Genomic DNA, 10,799 nt, shown 5'->3' on the forward strand with positions numbered 1-10,799 from the left:
AGCAACCTTTCATATTGTCAATGAGAGCCTGAAAAAACAATCAATGGCCTTCTTCTTTTTGTTGTGTCGCTGTCAGATGAAATGCTTAACCCCTTCGCTTCCCGCTGACCCACGAACAGCTTCCTTGTTTTGCCATTTTTAGAACAAAAGTTAAGCAAATAAACATCACACGTCTAATTCGAGAACATCTTGTGAAGTTTGTGGCATAAGAGGTGCACGCAGAGAGAGGAGGAGGGCATGACGTGAATAGGCTGGAAGTGGCTTTCTGACCACATACTGAGATTTAAGAAGACAGTGGTAAAGAAAGGAATCCCAACGGATGGCCTCTAAACCCCCGAATGGCTTAGGAAGCAGGGTGAAGTAAGCTCTCTACTGGAGGATGAGGATTTTAAGACCTGGCTCCATTTTTAGGGTTTAAAACTTGGACTGAAGTGATAAAGACAAACAAACAAAGAAAAACTCCTCACAAAGATATGTGAGAGTGGAATCCCTGTTTTCATTACCTCAGAAGCCCCTTCAAACTCCCAACTGAGTGCGAGTCGTTGCAAGGGTCACGCGGTACTATGAAATCCCTGTCACAATGGACCATCAGCAAATCTGCTACTGCACAGACAAGGAATTCCCCTCAATCTGGAGGTGCGTTGAGGGACAGGATTTTGAAACAGTCCATTATGGGATTTACATCCAAATCCGGAAAATTTAAAACTGGCATTAGTCCCAAATTGTGCAACTTGAAGAGTTGCTGCTCACATTCTTCTGTGTGACCATGAAATAAAACAGAAACCATCAGACTTTAATTTGCTGAATTCCCTTAAATCACTTCTTCATATATCACTAACTTGGTATGTATAAGTGTTGATAAAAGCTTATCTAAGCGTATCTGAAAAATGAATCGCTCCTGCACATAAAAATGATCTTTTCCATCAATCACTGAGCTCATTTTTCATTTCAGGATGGACAAACAGGTGTGCACATTTATACGAAACTGGAGACAGAGAACAGAAGTTATTTAAGTCAGTTTGAGCAGGTTTTAACCTTCCACTGAATGCTGTTAAAATGTATGAATTACATGATGTTAAAACAAAGAAATGCTTCATTTTACAAGGTGTGTTTGTTCTGTACACAGAAATTTTGAGTCCATCCATGTGCAATGAACACACACGGAGAAGGCAGCGGGGAGAAGTCGGGGGGTTAGGTGCCTTACTTAAGAGCACTTGACACGTAGATCTTCTGAGATAGCGGGAACCCACCCACAAATTTCTCACACCACTCTCAGTCACAGTTGCCCTCAAAAAAACAGTTGCGAACAGTTGCGAGTCTGTTCTGCACATGCGGAGGCGGAGGCTGTGTGAGTGTGCATTCTTGTCATTTCTACATTTCTATTATCCTTAAAATTAATTTGTGTTGTAGCAGATTTGTTCTGACGACAGGACAGAGACCAGTTCTCTGGAAAGAGCTGCTGTTATCCCAGGAAATAAAGTGGTACTAAAAAAAGCCCAGAAGTATGGAAACTGGAACCAACAAACAATTAATTGCTTTATTCCACAGTTCATAACAAATGGCAAGTGCTTCTCAGGCATAACAGGTCAACATTTAATACATTGAAATGTTTGCAGTGCATTTCAATCTAGGGTTTTAATCCCAATGTGGTGTAAGGAAGGTGTCAGCAACCTGCAGCTCTGAACCCAGATTCTTAACGTGGCTTTATCTGATTTCATCCTTAAGACTGCTGGCTTACAGGCATGGTTAATATGCAGCTGGAGTTAATTCTAAATTAACTGAAGAAATCCTTCATTTTACAAGGGGTTGGGGGTCTAGGTGCCTTACTTGAGAGAAATTGGCCCTTTATTTTAGACTCTTAACCAGTCTGTTGTAGGGCTAACACACCATTGAGTCTCACACCTACATCCAATTTAGAATCACCACTTAACCTAACATCTAACATCCATATCACTGGACTTCTGTAGGAAGCCAGAGTAAGATGCAAACTCTGCAGGGTCCAGGACCTTCTTGCAATGAAGCAGCAGGGCTAACCAGTGCACCACCATGCAGCCCCTAAGCACAAACCAACATTCAAGAATATTAAACAGGAACTAAAATCTCAAAGCATCACGAGTCCCAGGTACCAAGACTTCAAGCCATGAGTTACATTCACGTATCATCATCATCGTTCAGATGAGAATTGCAGAAAGATAGAAAGGTATAATCGGTGACCAACCGAACACAAAGCAAGAACTGTGTGACACACAAACCAACCTAAAAAAACATCCACGTTTTCCCTCACTCATTCTAGAACTGAATCCATCCAAGCACTATCATAAAAAGCCTTCCCACAAAGCTCTATATTGGCTAATAAGAAGCACTAAAAACATGCTCTGTGCATCCCTGATTAAAGCTCCTCCAGCAAGTCTCCTCTGTCCTTCTGATGCAATCTAGGAACTGATTGCATCCAACATGACACACTGAAATTGCTTTACGTGTCACAGGCAAGTAGACAGAGGGAACGAGGAGGCACAAATTAGAGATGACGAAAGCGCTCTGCCTCTATGTCAAAACTATGCAAACAGTGTCTGAATATCTATCTATCTATAAGGTCAGTCAATTGTAAGTGAGCTAAAAGTGTGTTTTCATGTAGAGAAAAGCAGAAACTGCACAGAAAAAACCCCACTTAAAAACATAAAATCCCTGTTTTTATGTGGGCACTAGCTAACTCAATCTGTGATGTCACAACATGTGTTTTTCATAACTGCTTAACAAGGTTAGTGTCTTTGAAATTGTTGAATCCAAAGTCTCCATGCCCAGTTTTACTATGAACTAACCGCACAGACATTCACCACGACACACACAACAAATATTAAACTGCAGTAAATGTGAGAAATCTCGCGATTCTGCACATGATCTGAACTGCAGCTGAAGTCCATGACTGCATGCGTGTAAACGTATACGTGTTTGCATGCAGCCGCCTGTGTTTTCTTTGAGTATCTACTTACATAACATCATCTGTGAAAACAGCTCAGGAAATCTGAATTCCCCACTGACAGACAGCTGTTACAAGACTTTAGGTCCGGAGTACATTTGGCTATCAGATCATGACCATCTATAGATCTACTCTTCTCCTTGATGTTGTTTGCCACTCTTCTTAATGCCATCAGTTTTCGCCCAGGCCCTGCTTTACATCTTATCAGGAGCTTACAGCCATCCTGTTGGTCTGTCCCCATAAGGGAAAATAATCAAGCAGAGGTAACCAGATGCAAAGGCTTTATTTTTTTAACATTTTGGAGGTCTGTTTTCTGTGGTGTGGTTGCCCATTTGAAACCCAGTACTCAATTGTTCTTGATTTCCCAGTCTTATTTAACCTTGACTGTTTTCATCTCCCTCCACTTCACACACAGGCCATCTGTTGAAACCATAATGGAAACAAAGGCACACTTGAGGCTGTAATTGCTTAAGAAATGTGTTTAGTGAAATTATATTTTCACAGTGGCACAGCACATAATTTCAGACTGTCAGAGTCAGGTGATGAGGCTCTCTACAGTCACTTTAAAAAAAAAAATTGCAGTTCTTCAGTTTCACCCTGGATTTCAAAGGATTAGTAATGGAGTCAGATATTTATTTAAACTATGGAAATTTTCTGCATAGTTTATCCAGAACATTAACAATGAATTGCAGTTCATGTTCTGCATGAAAATACAGAGTTTTTTCTGTGCTTGGTCTTAGGAATTCATATAAAAATGTTGTTTTCACTCGCTGGGCCCATGTCCTCATTTTCGGTTTGTCAGCGTCTTAGTAGGTAAAGGTGAATGGCTTGGACATGAATTGAGCTGCGGTTTGGGGAAAGCCTCGAAGGGGAATGGCTCCCGGGCCTGGCAGATCCCCATGTGCCAAAGAGAATTGAAGAAGTTAAAGAATTGAAAAGGGGAGGGAGGGTGGGGCACGTAAATGAGAATGAACAGCTTGTAGAACTGGGGGAACTTATATAGATGAGAACTGGAAGGAGGGTGTTGGAGGCAGCTGCTAAAGTTCATTTTTAATTGTCAAAAAAGTAAAATTAAAATTGCTGGTTACAATAAGCCTGTGTGTGTACGCAATGACTGCAGAGCTCCAGTTAGTTAAAAAACTGGATGCACTTCCAAAAGTATGAGTATTTTCCTCAGTCTCCTGACTAGTCGTGGTGTTGTAGAGCTTTATATTCTACTTCCATCTGAGAATAGTTTGAAGCATCTACAAGGATGTCCAAACAGAGTGGAAGTGTGTAGGATGTGTGGGCAGGATTGGTAGAAAAGTAAAGGGACACCTTTGTGGTCAGGCTTTATTCTACGTGGCCATCCTTCCACCTTTCCCAACCTCTCGGTCCTTACCAACTATATCCAGCATAGAGACAGTTACAACCGTGGGCCTAAAGAACCGTATCTCTGGTTGCTTTCTTTCAAAATTTTATGTCATAATCACTGATCACATGAGTGCTCCTTGATGGCAAGAAGAGTCTGGATGGTCAGAGGAGTCATCAAAAAAGCAAAGCTATACAACGGCGCAGTATAAAGTGATAAAAACAGATTTATTCTGTTTTATGGAGAAAAAAAAAACAAGACTTTGGTGATATTGTTCAAGGTTCAAGGTTCTTTATTTGTCACATACATAGTTATACAAGTATAACACACAGGTAGAGGAAGAACATTATATATATATATATATATATAAAAAAAAACACCCAGCACGCCCCTGCGGGCGGTTTATCCTTCAAGCTCGGGTCCTTTACCAGAGGCCTGGGAGCTTGAGGGTCCTGCGCAGTATCTTAGCTGTTCCCAGGACTGCGCTCTTCTGGACAGAGATCTCCGATGTTGTTCCCGGGATCTGCTGGAGCCACTCGCTGATATATATATATATATATATATATATATATATATATATATATATCACTGACCCTTTTTGAAATAAGTTTAAACTTGAAATTTTATTTATGATAAAATAAATGATAAATGATTATTAAAAAAAATTACAGAGTTTTGGGCACAAGCTTTTCAACTTTTGAAAGGCGGCATTTAAGAAAGACAGCCACTAGCTTAAAGAGAGGTAGAAGGACACTGTAACAGCTTGTTTCACACTGAGGATGAACTGTAGGCTGGCCTTTATTTGCTCGTTAAGCTGACACCAGATCCCTCAGCTGCGTGTGGACCACATGGCAGTGTGACACTTGATGATTAAGTGTAAGGCATCTGCCACATGCATGGCCAAACAGTGACTGTGAGACGTGTCATGGTCACCATCATCAATGCATCTCAAACAGAGATGTGGGAAAGGTTCAGTTCTACAGTTTTTCATTTATTATTAATAGATAATGAACAAAAGAAGCATGTTTATCATATATTATATTGTGTTTGTTTACATGACACCTCTACTCTCTTTTAGCCTCAAGTTGCACTGCTGAGACTTTGACCACAAGTGGCATGACATCATCACACAGACGATCATGCAACAGACCCCGACATCTGTCAACAATATCATTATTTGGAGGCGGAGTTAGCATTTTGCAAAAGCATTGTTTGATAAAGGTGTGATATGCTTTTAAATGTTTAAGGAGGATTTAAGATCTCAGTAAATCAGAGATAAAAGACTAAATGATGCCTCAAGGATTTTAATTTTTTCCAAAAGGTTTTTTAAAAAAACTGAATATGAAACAAACAAAAACAAACAAACAACGCAACAGTATCTAGAATCTAACAACATTCATTTTTGTAAAGAAAATAAAGATAAACATTCTCTTTTTATACTGACCTTGGATTTATCTATTGTTTAGGATGTTTTAATAGACGGACTTATAGACATTACCCAAAGGAGGTGAAAGTCTTTTACCTGCCAGCTCCCAGCTAAAAAACTATGTCATGTCTGATTGCACTGACGTGAGAACACTCCAAGTAATGGGGCACAGAATAAACCAGGGAATACACGCAAGAGTGAGAATACTACTGATGCAGCTAGTCTCCTGCTGTGTGCTACATATGAGGAAGGACGAAAAAGGACACTGACTCTTCAAACATATTTAAACAGCTACAGACTGGAGAACACTCTTTATATGATGTAAAGATACCAAAACACAGGAAAGCCTGCTTTGCCCTCTTATGCATGCAACCTTGTCGCACTGGTGTGCAATGAGCTTGTGGTTGTCTTGCAGTCTAGCCTGGTTGCAAAATGTTTTCAGAATTAAGGAAACCATAAACCTCAAAAGACGTATACTGTGTGCTGTATGCGTGTATCACAAAATGGCATGCATATATCAGTCTGCAGATTTAGATATGTTGGGCAACAACATTATTCACATGACTTGAATGTTTTTTGAGTAGACCCAAGTCATCTAGTAAGTCATACATTTCTATCAATAGCCTCAGAATTGTTTCTCTTTCTTCTAAATCTTAAACTTAGTATTTCCCAGATCTTTGGGTAAAGCTTTGTAGTCCAGATCAAAGAAACTGGGCTTAATTTCAGTGCAAGTGAGAAGAGAAATTACAGTCAGCCTTGTGCCTGTAATCCATTTAGTTTTCGCCCTTGGCTCACTCTTTGTGTGTGGTCTTGACTCTTGCTCATTCTCCACAAATGTCCCAATTATACCACAGTATCAAAGTCAGCCCTGTCCTTTTCTTTCATCTTTTCTTTCTTTTTTCTTTTGAGGAAAAGCAGCAGCAGCAGCAGCAGAAAGCTGTGATCCTGGTGTAACGGAAACCAGATTCACAGCACTCAACATGGCATATCAGAATAAATACCTCGTACCAACTGTCAACCTTGGTGGTGAAGAAGTGATGATTTAGGCTTGTTTTGCAGCCACAGTCACCATTTTTTGTAAAATTATTCTTCACAAATCTGATATAAGATCGGATTAGGAATGTCTGATAATTATCTGAATTTCTGCTAGTGTTTTCTCAAAGTGTGTAAAAAGCCTTTTGCTCTGTTATTTACAGGCAGTTTACTTTGTGGACACTGAAAACAACAAATTTGAAGCTGCCTGGAAGTTAAACAACGTTCCGATGTTAGCTGAAAGATTTAAATGGCAAACATATGTTTCTGATTATTTCGAGGAGTTTCCCTGAACTCTCATCATTGGTATGTTATGTAATCGTAACTTCTATCTTCACATGAAAAAACATGAAGCAACTACCTCATTTTTATGAAATCTACTTTGCTTGACCAGCAACGAAGACAAATAGGCGTGAGCCTTAGTTGACAAAAACCAAACGGACCTCAGTTTGCTCAACTAAACTCAACAAACTTCTGTGTTTGTGTAAAATATGCCTTATTCGACTTCTGAAAAAAAACCTGAGATTATTTACTGATGAAACTTAATCAGACCACATTCCTGGGTATTTTCTGCAGAAATACGCTCAGGTTATTTGTAATCTCAGACTTCTTTATTTTTAGTGACTGTAGAAGCCCTCTCAGTTTAGTTCAGACACCCTCCTTTTGTCCCTTTTGTTTCTATAGTAAGTTAATCATAATATCCATCATGGAAGTCTGTATACATACTAACAGCTTTGTGAAGTTGTAGTTACATGTTAACCAGTACTTAACTAGTGATACACTGTTATCAATGCAGATGTTTAAAATAACTAGCTGACTGCAGTTTCACTTTTTCTGTTTCTTGCTTTTGTTTTTGTTGGTATTTACTTTGTGATAATGAACTAAATAAACCTTCTTTAGATGAGCACAACTAATTGTTTAAAGTCTTTCAGCACTTAATCATGCTTATTTTGAACATTTCACAAAGACAAAACTGCCCTAAAACATTTCAACAAACAACTGCTCTTGCTAATGGTAAAACAACACTGCAGAAAGCAGTGTCACCTGAGTATGTTAGCACACAAACTAGCACTACTTACAGTAGACTGTAAGTGAGATGCACAAGGTCAGCAACAATACTGAGGTTTTGGGTGTTTAAATGATCCACGGGTTCAAAGTGCGCAAAGAAAATATGCCCCACACCCTTACACTACAGGCACTAGCCTGAACCTTTGTTACATGCCAAGATGGATCCATACTTTCATGTTGCTTACACTAAATTCTGACTCAGCCGAATGTCGCAGCAGAAACTGGGACTCATTAGATCAACATCCTATTGTCTAATTTGTCTAATCTGTTTCAGAGATGCTCTTCTGCAGATCAGCAGCTTCTACAATACTCAGACCAACAACCATGCTACATTCACAGTCACTTAAATCCCCATTCTTGCTCATTCAGCAGATCATCTTGACCATGTCTACATGCCTAAATGCATTAAGTTGAACAAGTGTCCCTAACAAAATGACCATAAAGTGTACATTAAACAATAAGTAGACATCTGAAGCGGTTTGTGCCACCAAAGATGAAGAAAGGTTTGGAGGTAACCAAAGACACTGGGATCCTCCTCTGGGCCATGTCAAAGCAGGACAGGATTTCCTTTCCTTTGCATTTATTTCAACTGTTGTTTTCATGAAACTGTGAAGGACATTTCCTTCTATTTCACCAGTTAAATACATAAACAGATTGGTTTGTCTCTACAAAATAAAGTCAGTTGTGTTTAAGACCTTGATTCGGTTTTGGTTAGTCCACTGCATCATGTTACCCTGCTGCACACTCACACTACGTGCTGTTCCACCCCCGTCTGATTTTCAGATTGAACTTTCTAATTATAGCTGCATAATTGTCTCAGGGCATAACGTCCTGGTAGGAGATCAAAATGAGAGAGCTGCAGAAAAGGACAGTAAACTGGGCTCAGTTAATAAGGTGCTGAAGGCCGGTTACAGAGCTAGTAGGGAGTTCAGCATCTTGCTCAAACTCACAATGATCCTCGGCTTCTGCAGTCTGTAATCTAATCACTTCTATCTATGTGCCTCTGTTACAAGAACAAGAGAAAACAATCAGGATGTCACATAGTTTTATTGTTTTCCTAATGAATAGGAAACTTACGGTAACAGATTTTGCAAACAAAGGCCCATTAACTAGTAAAGTGCTACTCACTGGGGTGTTGCTAAAGTGGGGACATGGGGTGGGGGTGGTTTCTTTTCCCCCTGGAATTTGATTGACATCCCCTCCCAGTTTCCCCCAGAATTGTTTTATCAAATCAGTGCAAGTGGGAAAAACTACAGGAGGGACGAGGAGGTCTGGATCCAGTGATCGGGTTCACTGCTTAAAGTACCACTCCCTAAACTCCATTACATTTCAGATGTCAGCCTAAAACTCTGTTCTACAACTGAGCAGAACAAAACATGCTTACAGTTGCAACCAGACTGCACTTTGTTGAATCTTGGCTGCTATGTTCTTATAGGTCAGCTGCATCTCCGAATGCATGGCTAAATTATGGAAACCGGTAATGTTTTTAAACCTCCGAAGGAGGAGGAGCAGGAATAGCTGACACCCGATGATGTTTTAGTGATGTTTATGGTTTTGTATGGTTTGGGGTTTTTAATAATCAGCATATAGGAAATGTAGTTCTCCTTTAATTGGCAAGTCTATAAAATAACTGAACATTAGGAGCGGCATGAGTTCACAAAGCTCTGCGGTCATCTTGCCTTTATCTTTTGTCAAGTTCAAATCCAAATATTTTCAGTTTCAGTGAGATAAGACTGAGAACAAATCAATTCTTCTAATGATCAACTACATTTTTGATGACTGTTTTCGAACTGAGAACATCAGCTCCAGTGAGGATGTAACCTGCTCCTCTTTACATGCACAGCTGTGTTCACTGCAGGAGAAAACCAACAGACCATATTATCACTGAGAGAATAGCAGCTTTCTCAAAGCCACAGGAGCGCTGATATGCAAGCAGCTTTAAAGGTGCAACACACTCCACCAACATTATAGCAAGCACACAGAGGACAGGGAGAGAGAGAGTCTGAAATGGTGTGTGAGCACTGAAAACACCAGCCAAATGTTCACATGATACAGTAGTGTTTTTAGATCAGTGGGGTCTATTCTCGGAGCTCTTTCATGTTATCTCCTGCTGCATAGAGTGTGTGTGTGAGTATTTGAAAGGAGGGATCTCCATTCTCACACTGCCACCTGCTGTGGCGCCTCAACTCAAACCGTGCACAAGTCTCAACCTCTGGCCTGCACCAACGTTGAGTCCAAACGAGTCATCTTTCAACTTCCTCTGCAGCTATCACAACAAAAACGCGGGGTTTGTGTGGACTGTTCCACAGCTATTCCGCCTCACATCAAAATTCGAGTACAGCTCTCTGCCCTCAGTCACGCGTCATCTGGCGCACTTTCAGCACCATGCGCAGCATTTGACCTTGTCACCGGTTCTGCTGGAGTTTCACCAGCTCGTCCCAAACAGACAGGAACACAGACTTACCTAATGCAACCAGCCTGCGATAACCTCACATTCGAGCAGCACGGAGCTTTGTGGGGAACAGCGTTGACGCGTTCATTCGTCTGTTTTCTCTCGTCTCATTCAGCCGCGAAATTAGACCCTGTTCGTGCAGCTGGCACACATAGATGGGCTACTGACTGCAGGGTGGGGGTGGCAGGCGAAAGGGATTTCTGTGACTGGTCTAGATTTCGTCAAATAGCGGGCCAGGGTTTTTACAAATAAGCCACCAGATTATAATCCTTTTAAAACTACAACCAGAGCTTGATACTGGGTCAGAGAGAGAGAGGACACAGTTATCTAAGTATTCGTCCATGCATTTTGTCACCACAGTCTGTCTCACACTGTTGTGGACCAGCAGCCACCTACTCTTAACCATAAGAGTCTCATAAGAGTGTTAATTTATGCACTATTAATTGTATGCATCCTCCCAGGTCCCATGTATATCTTCTACATATACTGCAGC

At 40.6% G+C, this 10,799-nt stretch overlaps 1 protein-coding gene across 2 annotated transcripts in view; it reads right to left on the reverse strand.

The window, feature by feature from the left end:
* Window positions 1-10,475, reverse strand: part of LOC113034677 (equilibrative nucleoside transporter 1-like) — a 40,578-nt gene extending 30,103 nt beyond the window's left edge. Inside the window, exon 1 of one of the 2 annotated variants that reach the window (XM_026189501.2) lies at window positions 10,319-10,475. The gene's annotated coding sequence lies outside the window, so the exon portion shown is untranslated. The remainder of the gene's footprint in view (window positions 1-10,318) is intronic. The other variant, XM_080288286.1, reaches the window with a different exon arrangement.
* Window positions 10,476-10,799: the final 324 nt, after the last annotated feature.

The sequence above is a fragment of the Astatotilapia calliptera genome, chromosome 13 (genome assembly GCF_964374335.1).
Source record: "Astatotilapia calliptera chromosome 13, fAstCal68.1, whole genome shotgun sequence".
Classification (NCBI taxonomy): domain Eukaryota; kingdom Metazoa; phylum Chordata; class Actinopteri; order Cichliformes; family Cichlidae; genus Astatotilapia; species Astatotilapia calliptera.